Here is a 20,932-nt window from a genome sequence, read left to right on the forward strand (position 1 = left end):
GAAATGTAAATAAAAATGTGAGTTTTACTATCCCAAAACTAATTTATGTTATGCGTCCTTTGCACATGATCCATCCATCCTGCCACTGTATAGTCATCTCTCTTCCAATTTCCTTCTTTAACATCCGGAATGATTTTGGGACTACAATATCTATTTGGTTTTTCTGTACAGCTTTTTTTACATATTCATCTGCTCTCTCGTTTCCACATATTCCGATATGAGTCTCAATCCAGTTTCATCTGGCCTATTTGTTCTCTTTAGCCTTTCTCAAGTTTTCTCTAATTTTCCAGATTCCTTTATTTTTGGTGTTCGTGGATTGTATTGCCTGAAGAGCTGATATAGTGTCTGATAATATAGATAATCTATGCCAGACCTCCAGCTCCTCACAATAATCAACTGCCATTTTTATTGCTAAGATTTCGGCACGCGGATATCATGGCAATAATAGTCTGTGTCATTTTAAAGATGTTAGTATAATTAAAATAAACATTTCAAAGAGAAAATCGATCTTTTAGCACAGCATTTGATGACTTCAGAAAAGGCTTGCAGTCAAATATAGAGAATATATATCATGATTATCTGATCTTGCCATACTAGTCACCAATTATTACTTGTTAGGCATTTACGTTATGAAATAACTTGCATTCATTTTGAAATTCATATTGTGTCTATAAGATTCGAAGCATTCTTTCCACAGATTTTGGGTTAATGCTTTGAACTAGTCACTTCACTTGACATCGAAATTCACAGCTATTTAATCAGAATCGTATGATTTTGTCAAGACGATAATCTCAGCTGATATGTAGATCTACTGAATGTTGGCTGAGCATATATGCTTATATTTTCTATGTGTCTTTAGCTGTGTATAATGCTGTGCCTGTAGACGTTGTTATTGTAGTAAATGTAGTAAAACGGGCAACCACTTTGTAAGATGAAAATGTTGTAATGCAAATATGTTCTGAAACTGTGTTCGCCCTAATAAATATTTTAAGCAGACGTCTATAGGAAGACTAACTATTGCAATGGTTCTCACGACAAAACTTCGAGAAAATATCTTCAGTTCTTCACTGATCATGATTCCTATATAACGTGTTGCCCATGTTATCTTGTTAAGACTTCGGGAAAATATCTTCAGTTCTTCACCGATCATGGTCCCTATATAATGGTTCCAAAACGTTGCCCACGTTATCTTATGAGCAGGATAATTACAATAATTTTGTTTGGATTTTAAATGGCTCGGAATATGTTGTCACAAATGTTAAAATCTCAGACGTGTTTGTAAATGTCCCATCTCGCTCAAAGGGGGTGGAAATGATGAGGGGTTGAAATTTTCATTTCACTGTAACTTTCTTAGTATTGAAGATAGAAAAATCAACCCAATTAGCCAAATTAGCGCATCATTAAGTCGAACAACTTTTGTACTTAACGTAATTTGATAACTGCAATATCTTAGAAGTTAGGGAGTGAAAAGGGATTTTGACTGATTCTAACATCAACAATTTATGTTGCCAGATAATAACTTAGATGTAAAGGAATCTACCTTTTAATATATTCTTTCGTCATCCCGTATGAAGTAGGATCACTCTAGCATTAGAAGTTGTAATTCCACTCAATGGGGTCAGGAAGCTTTAATCTATTATCCAGTATCAGCTCTTTCATAACCAAAACTATAAGTCAAACTGCCAATGTCTAATATAAGGATTATATCCTTTTTGGATCAAAATTAAATAAACCTAATAAGGGTTCTTGACTAGCTCGCTTCCTGTACCTAGCGATTGCCAAGTACTTTTCTCAAGAAATTTATGTTTTCTTTCAAATATAAATGCAAGTTTATTCGGTTTTATGTTTGCTTTTTTCCCCATCCAGATTACAGTTTATTTTGTATTGTAATCTGAATAATTGCAAATAAAATTTTATCTGCTTAGATTGAATGAAAGATTAAATACGTCATACAATTATTGTAATAATGAAAGAAGTCATAGATTTGCTTATCTTAACATCCAACGACATCTACAGATTAAAAGTAGTACTACAAAATAAAACGATTTTGATTGCATGGATCACTGAACGATTAAGTGAAGAGACGGCGTGCAATTTTGAAATAAGAAAAAAAAATCATTCATTTTTTATTAATACATATTTAAAATGTTGACTACACTTAAAAGGATTAGTCAAAGAAACTATTTGATTTAAAACCAGTAAAACATGGCACGCATGCTTGCATAAAATCACAATGTTTGTTTCATAATCCGTGACTTACAAAAGATATTTCGCTGCGAATCATTGCTTTTTACAGCACCAGAAATGTTCAGCTTCTGCCCCTCTGGGCTAATCTTGTTTACAACAAAGAATTGTCCAATCATAATCGACTTTCCCAAAGATGACTGAAATGCCATTACTTCATCCATAAGTGGATAATTTTGTTGGAATTATTGGCAGTAGCAATGTTTTCCATGTTAGCGGACGATTATTTTTTTTTCTCAAGTTGTTGTGAGATTATTTACAGAGCAGATAAAATTGAGTAATGTAATAAGTGGAATGACACATAATAACATTATTTTGAATAATTGTTTATGATAAATATCCTCGTACCAGCTAGTTTCGGACACTTCGCCATTTAGTGAAAGATCAACTCTACTCTCTGATGTGGAAATTGCCTCATTCATACAAAATTTAGTATTAATTGCATTAATGTTTTTGTTTAGCACGGAGGGTTTTAAAATCCGTTAATCCAAACAATATACAAGAATTGCTTGTTTAAAATTATAAAATACGTTAGTTATCTTAATTAACAAGGAACGAGAAGTTTATTTTGTTAGAATTCTAGGCATTAAACACTTCTTTTTAAATGCCTTTTTTTAAGGAGAAAAAGGAATTCATTTGTTTTGAGAAAAAGAATTAATTAGAAAAATAATGATTTCGAGATGTTGATAGGTTTTTGAATGAATTAGTCCATTAGAAAAAATATTTGAACAATCGATGTAATTTTTGAAAGAATCAGAAAAAGAAAGAATGATCAAGAAACAAGGAGTGGTTAGATTTGGGCGTGATACCTAGACGCCCTGTTAGTTCACAATACTCTATTAAATGAAACAAGAATTATAAATTAGTATAGCAGTTCACAAGAATAAAAGCGCATTTTTTTCTTTGATATCAAAATATAACGAGGGAAAACGTTGTAAACATAAAAAAAAAATTCACGTTGAAATTTTGATGCAGTTATACATTTTTACATCTATCTGAATCTGAAAAAAAAATCGCTTTTGGAATGACCTTCATCTATGGATCGATAACTCGACTCAAAAGCGCAATGAGTTAGTAGATCAAAATTCGACTTTTACTTCAAAACTGGAATTTTCAATTAAAATGTAGGCGAAATTCATAAATTGAAGATTATCTATTTGCATACGTATAGACACGATAAAACAAAAACACAAGGAGCTGCATAAATAAAATTTGGCATGAATTTTATTACCTGAGTCGCAGATGCTATCAGATATCGGACCCAATCCATAATCAAGTAGATTGCACATCAGCATATAATCACCGTAACTTAAACACATTATAATTGCCTATCAGTATCAAATTTTGAATCAATTTAGCAGAAAAGAAGATGTTATATTTCAAAATAATTGTTTAGTTGAACCCATCACATTGCAAAAATTTATGAGAAATTCTAAGAGAGAATTCTCCTCTGGTTTATGATAAATATTTGAGAACAACAGCAAAAAAACAACGGGAGTTGTCACCCCTAAACTTTCTCGCATATTCTCTACTAGCCGCCTTTCGAGACCAGTCGGTTAGCCAATCTTAATGCTCGTTAAAATTTTAATAATTAAATATTTTATGTAATTTCAACCTTAATAGCTTCTTCATCAAAATATTTTAGAACTTCAAATTTTGATAGTCATATAATTCACTCATAATATTAAAAAGGCCTTCAGTCATAACGTAATATGTAACTCTTTAATTTTCTGTTAGCTCCCGTTGAATTTATGCTTTAAATTAAAGTGAAAAGGATTAATCTGCAATTAATATAATAATATTTTTCACTGATACAAAGCATTTTTTTATAATATGATTACTGAAAACAGTGTCACTAGGCATTTAAACCTTATGGGTACTAAAGAATATATTTCTTAATTTATGTAATATCTCAAGAATTTGTCAACAAAATTTTTTCAGATTCATCATGATCAGATCGATTAATAACAATGTTTAATTTTAAATGCATCAAACACTAAGAAAATCAACAGAATCGTTTAAAATAATCGGTCGAAAACAGGTTAAAAAAATTACTTAAAAAATGATGTACTTAAACTAACATAAATACAGTTTAATTACAAAAGCATAGAATTAACCAAAAAATAATTTAAATCAAGTCCGCATCCGTTAAAAATAGTTGTCGACAATCAGAACACAATGCGTATTCGTGAATTTTCAATGCCAGTTACGGTAACGTAAATGCGTGAATTTTTAATTTCCTTTATTCTGTTTTATTTTAATTAAAAAGTACTTCAGAATGAATCTGAAAGATCGATTAATTAGCAATGTTTCATTTTAAATGTATCAAACTTTAAGAATATAAATAGAATCGTTTGAAATAATCGGCCGAAAAATATTAAGCCTAGCCTAATTAGCATGGGGGAAAAAACTGAAGCCTTACTCATTTGGCGGTGGGGAAAATAAAAAGATTTTTTTGGCGGGAAAGTTAATTTTTAATTAATAATCAAAATTCTAATTAAAAATTCAAAAAAAGGGACCCCAGGTGCACATTCCTGACCTCCAAGGTATACAAGTACCAAATTTGGTAGCTGTAGGTGAAACGGTCTGGCCTGTAGAGCGCCAACACATACACACATTGAGCTTTATATAAGTATAGATAAAATATTATAAAATCTTTCTATCGTTCCCAAATTTATTTACTAATACTTCCCAAATTTATTTAATAACTAATCGTTAGCATTCTTTTTAACACCAAAGCAGAACATTTCCAAAATTATTAAAAAAATAAAACAAAAATAAAAAATAAAAGATCAGTCCTAATTCTCACTGTTGCTTAGAAACGGAGCATTTATAAATTTATTTCTTTTATAATCGTCTGCACCTATTCAAATATTTATAGAAATATGAAAAACTAAAAAAGTAGAAGGAAATATTGCTAGGAGATAAAATCGGTTTCGTTAAAAAAGATAAAACAAAAAAAATGTATTTTAAGGCGGTAAAAAATATTTCTTGCGAATTAATTTGCTGGGAAGTCAATGCAAAAAAGCTACAAAATTCGACTTAATTTCTAATTAATTGGTTGCTTAATTAATTTTAAAGAATTGACAATTTTCTTTCTCTTGTCTTAAATAATAAGTTTACAATTAATTCTGTTTATTTGTTTTGGAGCAGATGTGGAATATATATATATATATTCCCATTTTTTATTTATATTAAATAATTGACACAAACAATGTAAGCAATCATGTTAATTTTTTATGGAAAGATAAAATTTGATCTGTTGCCATTGGAGGTTAATGGAATCAGACCATATTAGTAAATTCAGAAATAATTTTTTTAACATAATTGGTAAGATTGTTAAAGAATAACGAAATATTCATCAATTTTCCTTTTTTTTATTTTAGTTCAAATAAATCAAAGTAAAAAAAAAGTTCCAGCTTGGTTTCTTAAACTTTGCAGGCCATTGCGTAGTTTCAGAAATAATGAACATGTTTCGGGGAAGCCTTATAGCTTTACTGCTTTCTTGGAATTGCTCACTTTGTTTAAATTAGAATGCTAACAACGCGTCATGGCTTACGCAAAACGAAAGCTTTAAAATTGAAGGTCAAACACTATTACTCACACCAGTAAACAGAAAGGTCAGTATAGGTAATGGCTTTTTTTATTATCAATTAGACGGATACAATGTTTTTATTGAAGCTGTCAATAAAATCAGTTTTATTATATAATATTAAACATAACTCAATTAAAAAAAATACTTATATATTTATAATTAATTCAGACCGGTTGGATATGACTCTGAAACTATCCACATAATAATAATCTTTTGAATTTCCTGTAACCAGTAAAGGAAGACATTTATTAGATAAAAAAAAAACCAAAATCCTTTACTGAAAAGTTAGTCTATAATAGCCCAGCAGCAGTGGCATGAAATTATATTCATCGTAGAACTTGATTTTATATTGGTATATGTGTGATTGGATTCATATCTAAAACAATTTAGGATTGGTAGAAATTAATAAATAACTTTTCTCCTTAATATTTTTAATTATTATGAAAATCCATATCATTACGGAAGACAGTATTAAACAATCTGGAACTTAGGAACAACAATTTAGAACTTAAGTCTAAAATACGACAAAGATTCTTCTTCAGGATTATTAAATATTTGAGATTATCTAAGTAAGCGCCTCACAGAATATAGCCGACACTGATTCATTTTCATTAATAAACCACCTTGGTATTACAACTTCAAATAGTAAGAAATCATAAATACTTTTGAATATCGCTGTAATGAATATTAAATGTTCATCTGTAGAAGTTTATTTTATCTTTGATAAAGTTAATGTATATTTCGCCGATGTCTGCCATAAAAGTTTTTGCCATTTAAATGTAAAAGAATCGTTATATTATCATGAGCATTATTGATAGCTTATCCATTAGAGTTAAAAAACTCCAGTATACAAATGTATAATTTAAAATCTTGCGTTTTGAATTTAATTATTTTTTCGCATTGGACGTTTGATGGACTGGATATGAAAAAATGTAGAAAATTAATCAGTATGTAGGAAGTATTCAAATATTCAAGCTTGCCATTTAAAAATAAAAGAATCGTTATATTGTTATGAGTACTATTGGCGGCTCGTCCAATAGGGTTACAGAACTCCATTTTATACCCATATGCAATTTTAAAATCTTGCTTTTTGTATTAAATTAATTTTTTCTCATTGGATGTTTGAAGAACTCGATACAAAAAATAAACATTATAGAAATTAGAAAGGAAGAATGTAGAAAATAAATCAGCATATGCGAAATACTCAAACTGAGGCTGCAATGCAATTAGCCCTCGCTAACATGAAAATTTGTTTATTGCGCATGGCCAAGAAACATTAAAAAAAAAGCAAACGAACAATAGAAGAAAGGCTGTTTTTCTCCCATTGAAATTAGCGATGTTTCGGCAAGGAGTTTTGCAACTCAAGTTTGGCATCGTCCAGTTTCCACCTCATACGTAAATCTAAATTCATTATCCTTTTTATTTATTTTTAAAAAAATTTTATTTAATTAATTAGTTTGATTTTTCTGTTTTCTTTTGTTCGCTAATTATGATTTCAGATTTTTCTACTTTCATATTTCCCAGAAATAATATAAATTCCAATATAACAAATAAATATTTATTTTGTTAGAAAACATCCATGAAAAAGATACATCAGTAATTTTCTTAAATACATGATTACAATTCAAAATTTTTGAGCTATTTAGAGATAAGATAAAACTATTTCCAGCTTATTGCATATTACTTGAATTCTGTTCCTCAAATTTTTTGCAGCACTACTCATTTCCGAGCTGACAAACCGCCACTGATGAGCGGTCCTAATGACCAAAATATTTTAAGTCATTACCGATACATCCCAGGCGATTTTGGATCCATTGGTGCATTCAACATAATAACCTAAATTTTTCTTGTGTGACGTAAAACAAAAGGCAGAAGAATGCGTAGGATTAAGTGCTACGGTACATTTCCTTAAACATCACGTTTGTAGTCACCGGTAATTTGGCGTGTGACAGTCACGGAGTCGCTAGGAATGATTATCAAGAAGCTAATGCGTTTAGTAAGTGTGAAGTAATGTGTGACTCAAATCTGGGCTATGGCGGATTGTTTGTAATTGCCTACATCGATATATATTTCATGCAAACGATTATAGTTCTTGTAATTTTTACTTATATGTAGATAAGTTATCATTACATCTTATAAAGAAATGAACCAGCTGATTTTAAAATGGGATGGAAAACAAATTATGGCATTTAAATTTTGGGATCGATAAATAAATTTGAAAATTTTTGTTAGTACGCTTTTTGGTAATAGAACGAAATTTCAAAAATAACTGGCACTTAGTTATTGTTTAATAAACTGTTGGAAATCACATGATCTTGATTTTATGCTTACAAAATTATTGTATGAGAAGCTGTAACCGGCAAAGGCATCATTGGGGCTATTATTATACCGGATTCAATTAATCCAAATCTATGCTGAATTTGTGACAAACCACGATGTTTTGCATTTATCAGCAAAAACTTATAAAAGAAGGTGGAAAGCTTCATTAAATTATTCTGGTTTTTAGTTTCCTGGAAGAAAATGATCGATAATTTTGATAACCTCATCATCGGATTGAACTCCTCGTACATTATCAATAAGAATCTGAATCGGTCTCTTTAATTGCTAGATCTTAATTCATGTGTTTTATTCCTATAGTGCTTCTTAAAGGATATGATGACACTGACAAAATATTACATGCGGATATGTAGCAACCTCCTATAACTTTGAATAAATAATTATGTATGAATTATTGTATGAATCATACAGTGAATCATTATGTATGAATTGTTGTTTGAATCAGTATGTATGAATTATTTTATGAATCATACAATGAATTATTATGTAGAAATCATTTCCATAAGCATTAATGAAGATAGTTTTTGTTGATGTCATGTTATACCCTTGGTAATGTATCATTACTAAGGAAAGCGAATATTTGCAAAAGATTACGATGTAATTCCCAATATTTTCTTAATGAATCACAACTTTGAAATGCTAGCGCCATCTTTCGGTGATATCCGATATTAACATAAAAAAGTGGCAATTTTTGATAAAAATTCTATGACTCATTACATTTTTGCCGGAATAATGAACAAATATCATACTTTGGTCATACATGAATAGAAATCGTCGATTTTTGTGGACATTTTATATGCTTACGCACTTATCCGGAGATTGTGTAGATGCATATTATTCTCACCAAGGGGTTAACAATTATGCTAATAAATATCTATTTTGACAATTAGCACACAACCGGCAAAAGTCAAATCTATTAGTAGACGTCCTATTCAGTTGGAGTTACTTCAAGAGATCGACTTCCCTAGGAAGATGGCGTCAGCAGATTGGTTCGTAGAGCATGAACTGATGAAGATGGAAACAGATCTCGAGCATGGATGAGATATGACGAAGCCCGGATAACGAAGAATATATTGCAGCTTACAATGGAGGAGGAATAAGGACCACCAATCAATGACAATAAATGAAAATCCCATAGATTACAATGGACCAGCAAAATAATAATAAGCAGACATGTAAGAAGTTCAGTTATCTAAGTGTCATATGGATATGTGACATTATTCAAAAAAGACTTATAATCCTTTAAAAACAATGAAATGAATCCATTCATACTTCGACTTAAACTCTGAAAAAAAAGAAAACGTGACACAATTTGATTGAAGATTCTATTTTTTAACTTACTATATAATTTTTCAATTCTGAATAAGTTAATTCAATTAGTTGGCTAATGATATTCTAACTAAGAACTTAGCTGTAGGGTGGAATAAATCAGTGGTTTACCTCGACTTGTTTCAAGTCATCGGGCTTTAGTTTGGGTAAATTTTGTTTTTTTAAAAAGTAATTGCATTATAACTAATAATATTAGTGAAATACATATTACAAAATGGTGAATTTCCCAAAGTATTATTAAATCTTTCAATGCGTATGTCAGATGTTAAAGTGCAATGCACCATTTTTGATTCATTGCTTAAATTCTCGCACATATGAAAACGTCCATCAGTGGTGGCTCGTCCATTAGGGCTGCAGAATTGCAGCACCTCCTGAAATAATTTCAAAATCTTTTTTCTTGTATTTTATTAAATTTCCTTTATTTCCCACAGAGAGTTTCATAATTAACGAAAATGGAAAGAAGCAATAAAAAACTCAGTAAATAAGATAGAAAGTAAATCAACCATTAAAAGAAACGTAGGTTGGGACTATCTGTCCAGCAATCCATGAAAGCCCACTGCACACACAAATGAATGCTTGATTTAAAGATTAACGCAACCCTCTCTCCCGTTGAGTTCAGAGGAACAACAACTGCAGAAAGGAACAGAATGGGTTTGGATCGAAATCATTTATCTCTCTCTTTTTTCACCATCAAAATTCGCCTTCATTCTCATTTTTTTTTTTTTTTTTCATTGCCTATTTGTGAATTTCGGCTTCGATTCTTGTTGCCTCGATAGAACTTACTGAATATTCATTTTTTTTTGTTAGAAATTACTCTTCTAAAATACTATTCTTGGGCCTAAAATGTTACTTAAATGAAAAATTTAGTGAAGGATCATTTATTATCATCTATTTCATGAAAAAGCGACGAATGTTGCACATCAATTATTGCATCTTATTTAATATTCATTTTAACATTCATAATATTCATTTTTGGACGAGGTTGCATTTTTGGACATTCTGGAATTATCGATCTAATTGAGAGAAGCTGGAAGTGTGAGAGGGGTGAGAAGGCTCTAATATTTTTATCTGTTCAACTATCAAATCAACATTCAAATGCTTTTCTTTTAGAAAAACAACAAGTAATTAATATCATTATGTCTGAAATGTAATAAATTTTATATGTGGTTCTGAAATTACAAATTCAATCTACATATTGGTATAATAGCTTTTTTTTAAAAAATTGCAATCGTTTGTTAAATATTTTTTGTAGCACTGCTGATTGTTGAGCTTACGAGCCATCACCGACGACCGTGTAATTTAGAATTTTACTTTTTTATTAACACTTTATTTAAAATTTTACTTTTTATTAACACTTTATTTAGAATTTTACTTTTTATTAACACTTTATTTAGAATTTTACTTTTTATTTAACATGAAAGAAAATTAGCATTGGTTTGTTTTTAAATAACAATGCTTTTTATTTCTTCTAAAATGTAATTTTAAATAATTAGGGTTTGTTTTTGTTTTTTTGCAAATTATTGCAATTACTTTTAATCCAAGGCTTACAAAATATATTCTCCACTAAGCAAAGCTTGCAATATGATGCTGTGTGCTGGCCAACACATGATTATCGAATAAAACATTTATGCAGCAAACTGTTATACATAATATATTTGTTGCAAATCTTAAAAAGATACAGAGTAAGAGAAATATAAAAAATTCAAAATTAAGAAAATCTAAACTTTAACCAATCATAAAAAAAAATTTCAAAGAAAGCAATCCATGTATTTTTCTTTTCTTTTAAATTACAGCATTGAGAGATTCGGCCTTTTAAATTAAAGCAGTGAGAAAAATTAAAATTATTGTAACTGAAATTAAGCGTAAAATGATTACAATTAAAAATGATTTTTAAATATACATACAAAAAGACTTTATTGAAAATTAAGCAATATATGCGTAAGAATAATATATTTTACGAAATAAAATAATATATTTGCTCAAGAAATATTAAAGAATTTTAATTCGAAATGATTTTATTTATTTAAGTAATAATCCTTTGCTCATAATTTCTTTTTTTTAAAGATACTTCATATGAAAAAAGAAATAAGTATATTGAAGTAAAAGGTTAAAAAAAACAACGGAAAAAAGAAAGGAAATTTTGAATATAATTTTATCTCAAGGAAATTCTGACAGAAATGACCATTGTGATATATAATAGTTTAAAATATTTTTTCTGTTAATATATATTGTAAACAACAGTATTGCATGAATAAATAAATATTTCTATTATTATTTATTACTTCAAACAGCTTTACGAAATAAGTTGCTCGTATTTATTTTTCTATGTATTTATAGAATGATATTACTTTTAAACGTATTTATAATTTATATATGTAGTTAAATGTTTATAGTTATGTAATAATATATTTATAGAAAAATTAATCTGTATTTTAAATTTTATTAATTAAAGATAAATTCAGTTATTAATAAAAGTAAATTCAAAATTTGAATAAATTACTACGTTTTTAGAAATATTACTTCTTCCGAAATTTAACTTGCAAATACTCCTTACGTTCTTATCGCGCCTAAAATTGAATTTAATTTTACATGAAACTGAACTTGTCAAAATGCAACGAAATGCATAAATTAAATATTTAAGTTGCATGTCTTTTCGGATATCTTGGAAGTATTTCTGATACACGAGGCAAAAAAGGCGTCTCTGTTCTTCAAAATTGCGATATGATTGTTCGCCATAATCTTTCAATACTCGTGTTTGAGTAAAAATAATAAATATGGCTTATTTAACAAAGTAAGTTATCTCTCGATTTCATTTTCATTGTTGTCGCAGATAATTTTGCTTTAATAGATACAAGAAATAGATACAAGAATTTAATAAATACCTTTACACAAAAGTATTAATCTGAATTTAATTGTGGTGTAAATTTCTCAGGCTGCCAAAAAGTTCATAAAAATTTGAAAAATACTTCATGCTCTGCAACTGTGTAACTATGTAAGAATAACACTGCATTATTAATCCTATAATTAAGAAAAAAGTGCAAAAATTAAAATACGACATATAATATCCAAATATTATATGTTTGACGATATCAATATTGTTAATATCATCGATGTATATCCAAAAATAACAAAAATTAACATCTTCTTGAATATAAAATTCAAAATAGAATAAACGACAACTTATTTTATTTTGAAATTTTTTAACATAAACTCGTTCAATCTTTTTATAGCATGTATGCAAAAATATGATAAATAATGGAGAAAAGGTAAAATTTATTTTCATTAAAATGAAAGTGCGAGATAAACGATACATATTTTTTTTTTTTAAATGACGTCTTACATGATTTGCAAATAATTGCAACGGAAAATAATCAAATAAATCTTTATCCAGACGATTTTTATTCTTAATTCCACCAAACGATTTCTATTCTAGATTTGAGAGTTATTAGAATAAACATGTTTTTATTTTTTAATTCCACTAAACTTTCTAGAAACTAAAATAAATATTATAATTAATATTAAATATTGTTTAATGGATGACTCATAGTTGTATTACTTTATTACATTTCATTATGATATTCCATAAAGTAAACTAATATTTATTTTCATGTAAATAAATATTATTCATTACTTATAACTTTTTTTTATATCAGACATGATAAAACAAAGTTTCAAGTCATAAATATTCTTATAAAAGGTCCCTAATGTATCAAAATTTGATGTTTCTGATTCATAAGAATGATGTTTAAATTAAATAAATGAGCTTGCCATTTTTTTTAAATATCTAAATTATGCTCCACGTATTCTGAAGAACTGAATGAAAGCTCACCGTATTCACTGCCAACAAAAACTTATGGTTACTGTTCCAGTCTAGTGCTTGCCACTATGGTCAAAAGAATAGGCTGCTGAGTGAAAGGTGAACTTGCTGTTTCAATAAGAAAAGTAATCGTCACGGTTTCGTCGTTGCACAATACTAGCAGTGTATGAAACGTTTGGTCACAGCTTGAGTACTTCAGTCGAGCGTTATACATTAGTTACCTAATTGCAAGACCTTACACCGCAATTGTCCACCAAACAATGAATAGACTATGATCCTTCGCTTTTGTAAAACATGCACACTTTAATTTTCTTTTTTTTTTAAGTTCTTCTTTTCCAGTTTTAACATCTTTCTTTTTGTAAATTCTTGTTGTGGATTGTAGTTTTGGAATCATAGTTAAATGGGAGTTTTCTCCGATGAAAGGATACTTATGTGATGTTTTTATGTGCAAAATTGACTTTAAAGTTTTGAAATATTGCTAACTTGTGCATAGTTACAACATAGACTGGGTGTGGGATACATTTTGTACAGACATCTGTATTTGTAATCTATTGTGAAGAAATACGATTTGAATATAAGAGGTGTACCAATAGTTTATGTCTGGAAATCCGGTCTGAAAAGAATTTGAAAAATGGGAAGTGAGATCGTCTGTATTGTTAACTTTTTAAACTGCATGAATAGGAGAAAAATTAGATTAAAAAATAAACACAAAAATGAGGTAACTACTAGAAATGAAATAAACTATTCAACAACTCTAAAAAGTTAATGTTATTACAAACGGTATGTCTAAAAGTAGAACTAACAGATGATATTGTTTTAAACACATTCTCAGTTAATTGAAGCTTTACTTTTCCTTTTTCGCACCATTTCAACGTCAGATGCAATATAAATACTTGCTACGACGTAATATAAATTTTCCTTACATTTTTCAAACGATACTGGCAAAACAAACCTCAAATGCCATGGATCAGGTGATTCGGCATCTACCAATCACAAAGCGAATAAAACGCAATATTTACATAATTTTTTTTATATAACAAAAAGTAATAAAATATGAAATAAACTGGCTTAACTCTCTGTCGCAGAAGCACCTCTGAAACGGCAAACATTAGCAACAAGATATTTGCATATCCATTTCTAATTCAATTCTACTACTTTCAGCTTTTGAAAGTATTTCATTTAACGATATTTAATTAAATAAAAGAAATGATCGTGACAGTTCCTAAAATAAAAATCTTTATGTAAGTAAACTCGAAAAGTAATTTTCAGTCCTTTCGATTTAAGGCGTAATGAAACGTTATAGAGTAAATAAACAGATTAAAAATATAATATACAACCAAGTTTCAGGATAAATTTGTAAAAGCAAGTATTAAAAAAATTAATTATAATGATAAAAAACAAATCCGCGAGTCTATCCGTGACAAAATGATGTAATAAAGCTAATAAAAGTATAAAAACGCTATTTATTTTATCTGTAAGTACATGTTTAGTTTTCTCTGTCATCAAAGTCTACATGAAAAAAAAAATCATATATCCTTCTCAATCACAATCTCAAACTCGAAATACCTTACTTTTTACTTTCACCTACTTACTTTCTTCTACCATTGTTCTTGCGACAGAAATATTTCGCATATTTATCATCTTTGTTACAATCCGTCTAGATCAGCTATAACTCAATTAAAACGTTTCTCACGCAGGAAGAAAATCGTGACATAAAAATCAGGTATAGTATTGTGTTAGTGGACTATTTTTGGTTTAGCATCCAACCTTAAAATATTTCATTGCACTTACTTATGTCCAATCATTTAAGGAACAAGAAAGGATTTATATTTATAATGTATAATTAATTATATGTATCCGGCACTGAAATTTTAAGCGCACTACGGAATAATTTTTGTAGTTTGTAAAATTCCAAAGAATAATTCAACAAAAATTTCACGAATTCATTGTAAAATTCAACTTTTAGTCTTATTTTCCAAAGGATTTAAATGATGTCGATAGTAATATTTTATTTCTTTCGGTTTATAAATATATTTCGGTTTAAAATTATGAAGTTTAAATTTTAGATAGTCCTTCGGGCCTAAGAAATCATATTCTGCAAAATATTCTTGACTCTCCAACTCTTAAATAAATAAATAAGCGTTTCTATCTTCTGCGATCAAATCTGACCGATTTATTAAGTTTTGAATTTTACAATTTTAGAACAATCAACGTATTCATAATCAACGTAATCATAATCACTCTTGAGAAACCCTGGCAGATGATTGGCTTCTTTGAGACGGCCGATGAAGTAATCTATAATCACCCGTTATTATAGAATAGTGATGTTGAAATTTTCATAAATCAGTCAGCTTTAGTGATTGATTGAGGGTACAACTCTTTTTATTTAAGATATTAGCATCTCAAGAATATTTTATTAGAAATGATTCACAGGGCAGAGGATATATGTAAAAATTTAAAATTCTTAATTCATCAGCATTTACTGACTCAATTTACATAAAATACAATTATTTATTTCATTTATAATTAAGCAGATGTATATCTATTATTGTTAGCAGATGTATGTCTTTTACTAAAGGTATACATATTTACAATTAAGCTAAATTTCGCTTAATTTGTAATTAATTAAAATTATAATTATAAATTTTAAAAAAATCGCTCCGAGGTGCACATTTCCGGCCGCCAAAGTATACATGTGCCAAATTTGGTAACTGTAGGTCGAAAGGTCTGGCCTGTAGAGCGCCTACAGACACACACAGTGAGCTTAATTATAAGTATGGATATATATCGTAAATTATTTGTAAATTATAACGTATATTTATAATTTACAAATAATTTACGATATAATTAACAGATTCATATTAAATTAAAGAATATATATTTAAGGAATATTTTATAATTAAATATTATTTCATAAATGATTATATTTAACGAACTATTTGACTTGTGCACAGAAAAATGTTTATAAACGGAATCACGTCTGATTCTTGAAGGAATAAATAAAGAATTACATTATAAAATTACAAATTATGTAATATTATTTAAACTATATAGAATGACGAGACTATGAGGTAGATGAAAATAAGAGACAGTTTCAGAAACAGTGCTTTAATTATTTTCTAAGTTCCCCACTTCACAAGACAAAACAAACATGAACATGAAAGTACACGACACTCACTTAGAATGCAATCTAATAATGACCCTTAAGAAGGATCATGGAAATATACTTTGATGTTAATAAGATAACGCCATCTGTTGTATCAAAAGAGAAGGTAGTAGAGTTATGTAACCGCAACAACTAGAAGTTCCTATTTAATATTTTTTCCCTTTAAAAAATTTTTATAAAAAAAAATCATATATACATCATTTCTAATAATTCCAAACTTCTGAAATATTTTACTATCTGTTTTTATCTATTATAATTTTTATTATGATCGATATATTTTTCAAATATTTATTATATCTATATCAGCCTTTCTTGATCAGCTATAATTCAGTAAACATGTTTGTCACGAAGAAAAAAATTACAATATAAAAAAGCTAGTATAGTATAGTATTCATAAATAACTAATGTAAATATGAACCAAGTTCGTGAATCACGATATGATAAAAATCTAAGATTTAGCTTGTAGTGCATTCCCTTTCATTTATAATTTAAAAGTTAAGTTTCTCTTGAAGTCGGACGGTCTTCCAATTCTTGTAACATTGGGACCAGGTGATTATTTTGTCTATGAACTAGTTTTAGGCTTATTTCTGGATTGTCATCCAATCTTAAAACCATTCTTAAACTATTTCGTTTGACTTATTTCCAGTCATTTTGCTTACCTAAACAGAAATGTTTTACCAATGTCTATTTAATCTATAAGATATATTCACAACTGATGTCTCAACTGATTGTTAGAGAGAAACTGATATAGGCTAATTTTTAACTTATTAAATAATATTATTTAAACTATGAGAGCTCATTTAACATTTTTGTATCACTAACGGAAAGAATATATAAATCCTTCACAATGACTGTCTAAAAAAAAACTTACTTTTTACCTTCACCTACTTTACTATTGTTCTTGCAGCAAAAATATATCAAATATCATCTTCGTTAGAGCCATTCTGGTTTAGCCATAACTGAGTTAACACTTTTCTCACGCAGGAAGAAATCGTGACATAAAAATCAGGTACAATATTATATTTGTAGGTTATTTCTGGTTTTCCATCTAACCCATTTGTACTGAGGGTCATACAAACAATCTTTTACGAGCTCACTTTACAAAAAGGTCTTTCACTTTGCAGAATCTTAATAAAACATTTCCAACTTACCATTCCTCCACCTTCTTTTTTACTTTTATCCCATATCTCAAAAAACACAAAGGAAACTTTGTGCGGAAATTAATAATTAAATTTGAATCTGGAACTCATATTCAAATGTGCAACCACCAATCTAAATGGGATTTTAAATGGAATAAAGCATGTATTCCGATTCAATCTAATCCATCGGTGAAGAGACGACCCACCCAGAACGAAACAATCAGAAAGATAAGAATAGATATGAGATTGCTCCTGGAAAAAAATAATAGAACAGAAATGTTGGCTCTTTCTTTAATCTCTGTTATTGTGATGTCTGGGATTTCTCACAGCAGCTGTTAGGTGTAATTTGTCCGAGCAGAAGATTACTATCGTTTTCTGTTTTTTAATTACGAGAAACGTGGAATGAATTGCATTTGATTGTAAGGATAATTTAAATTTGTTGTGTAATGGTAGGAAATTTTCGGACATGCTATCGTGGGAATTTAAAGTAGACTAGCAATCAAAAAGGCGAATATTTTTTGGAACATGCACAAAGAGTTAAAATATTCCAGCGGAAAGCGTAAAATTAGTGAACTGATTCAATGCAATCAAGAATTAATTCACTAATTTTGAACTATAGTTATTTTCGTATAATTCAAAATCAAATTAAAGGAGATACGCATCTCAGGTTCAAAATTTTCACGCTTGATTTATATACTTTTATTTTGTTTTTATTATAAAGCAGCATGGATGATTTGATAGCAAAGCAAACAAAATTAATTCACTAATTTTGAACTGTAGTTATTTCCGTATAATATAAAATAAAATTGAAGGAGAAACACACCTCTGGTTCAAAATTTCGCAGCTTGATAAATTTTTATGCTCATGAATCATATATTTTTATTACATATCAGCAATAACTCGTACGCGAAAGATGCTATTAAGAACACTATCTTTGCCTGAGTATAAATCCAGTAATTAAAAAAATGAAGTGTTATTGTAAAACATACTTAAAAAATTTTTAAAAAATTAAAAAGATTTTCAATTTTATTAAAATTAAAGAATTAGGAAAACAAAATTCTATTAAAATTAAAGAAAATAGTGTAAAGGAATAAAACTCAAATCACGTTCAATAGTTTATTTTTTAAATCTTAAAGTAATGCAAAATAGATCTGAGCAACAATGTGCTCCGAAGTTATTGAAGAAACACTTTAAAATTTCGATTAATTTTTAATAAAATGTACGAATATTTTTCTTACCGAGGACTTATTAAATCTGGAATCTTTTGGTCCAGTGGTCTGCTCTTTAAAACGTTTTAAAAGATGTTTTTCGTCATACATATCGTATGACGTAATTCACAAATAGTATGTCAGCCTATTAACATTATCATATCAAAAATAGAAATAAAAAATCGTTCTTATAAATAGTCTGTTGCGCAATAGATTAACATCAGTTAAGTTTTGGTCAAATAATCACATCTAGGATTTCAACCAAATTTTTCCATTTTATTTTAATTGAATGTATAATCTATAATATACGTTCTATGTTAAAAGTAAACACGCATTTCTAACGTTCTATTGCAATATTCCACTGTTTTTAAGGGGGGAAAATCGTTTGCATGGCTAGAAACAGATTAAATTACAATGTCTTTTTCTTATTTAATAACATTTTGCTGTTATTTTAGTTATTTACTTATTTCTCTAAACTAACAAAATATGGCCCATTGGAATTACAAGATCTAAGCACGTCATAATTTATTAATTATTATTATTTGCTTCTAAAAAGTATGTTAATAAAAATTAAACAGAATGAATACATTTGATATTATAATCACGTCAGAAATTGTTTATGATGTTTATTCTGTTTTTATGGTTATCAAACTGATGTCTTTTAACATCAACTGTGTTATCCTCCCCCCCCCCCGATGAGATGGGATATCAAAATTAAATTGACACGGCGTATAAAATATGCAGCAGCACGAATTGATTCCATCGAACACAGTTATGCAAAACAATCCTAACAGAAAGATGCATACTTTGAGAATAAAATGTTTGAGCAAAAAAAATGCAGAAAAAATATCTAAGCCTGCAATTTAGTTTTAAAATTAGCTATTACAATATGGATTGGAGTTGTTTTAATTCCGAATAGGTAATTACATATAGTTCGGTATTGATTTATATCAATCAGAATAAAAATTATGGGATTATTTAATTAAAAATGTAACAATACAATTTCAAAAATTGATTTCCAGTCTTTTTTTTAAGACACAAGTTTTATGATCAATAAATCAAGGGCAAAAATATTCAAAACAAATAATCTGATATAATTGCTACTCAAAGAAATTAATAATGCATAAGAAAATTAGAAATTAGTTTGCATTACAGAAATCGTCATTAATCTGCTAAGTCCCAAAAGCGTAAAGGAAAATAATGCTTAAAAAAAGCTAATTTTCAATAAAATTATTGCCTTATTATTATTTATTAAAATATTATGTCAAATAACTGATTAAAAATCATAAAATATAAAAATATGAAATTCATTAGAGCAAAAAAGCATTAATCAAAAACTACTTAAGAAAACAAATTTAAATTTATTAGGGTTCAAATAAATTGATGAAGTAAATTAATTATTGAAGAAGTGAAGTAATCTTCCCTAATTAAATGAATTTAAACGTTAATGTACAGTTAAGAAAAATTTATATTTTTAAAAAAATTCATTGTTTTTGAAAACAATGAATATTCCTTTTAGGAATATTTATATAAAATGTAACAAGAACATTTAATGTTATATTGTAGAGCAGCATTATACATTTCATTATGTAGCAAACAAACATTTTATTTTGCTATCCATATTTCGATTTTTATTCCATAATTTTAAAAAGTCGCACAAAGAATTTTTTTATAAATTTACTTTAATAATTTTTTATAAATTTACTTTTTATAAATTTATTTTAAAACTCAAAACATTATGTTTTCCGTTTGAATGAATTTAAAATGACCCACTGAATTAATTATTCAGATATAAATATACCTGTTTTGCTTATCATACCTCATACAAATGAAAATGTCATTTAACTATCAATAAAACGCACTTACCTTCTATACTTATGGTGACCGTTTACAGTCTGCGGTCTGCAAGTGGTTTCCAAACAACTTAGGAAAATTTAAACCGAAAGTGACCAACGCAAGGGGGAAATTTAACTTTCCCTTTCACATTCAACTGCCATCTAGTGTTCAGAATAAAAACAATTTTTCATCGATAAACATATTTCAAAATTATTTTTGCTAAATGGATGATCCTACTTTTTTTAAATTTGTGTAAATATA

General features: G+C 28.3%; 1 protein-coding gene across 1 annotated transcript in view; it reads right to left on the minus strand.

Annotated features, from left to right (window-relative positions):
• Positions 1 to 20,722, minus strand: part of LOC129971494 (protein quick-to-court-like) — a 113,040-nt gene extending 92,318 nt beyond the window's left edge. The window contains exon 1 of the mRNA XM_056085319.1: positions 20,702 to 20,722. The gene's annotated coding sequence lies outside the window, so the exon portion shown is untranslated. The remainder of the gene's footprint in view (positions 1 to 20,701) is intronic.
• Between the last annotated feature and the right edge of the window lie 210 nt (positions 20,723 to 20,932).

Source organism: Argiope bruennichi, chromosome 6 (assembly GCF_947563725.1).
Source record: "Argiope bruennichi chromosome 6, qqArgBrue1.1, whole genome shotgun sequence".
Taxonomy (NCBI): Eukaryota; Metazoa; Arthropoda; class Arachnida; order Araneae; family Araneidae; genus Argiope; species Argiope bruennichi.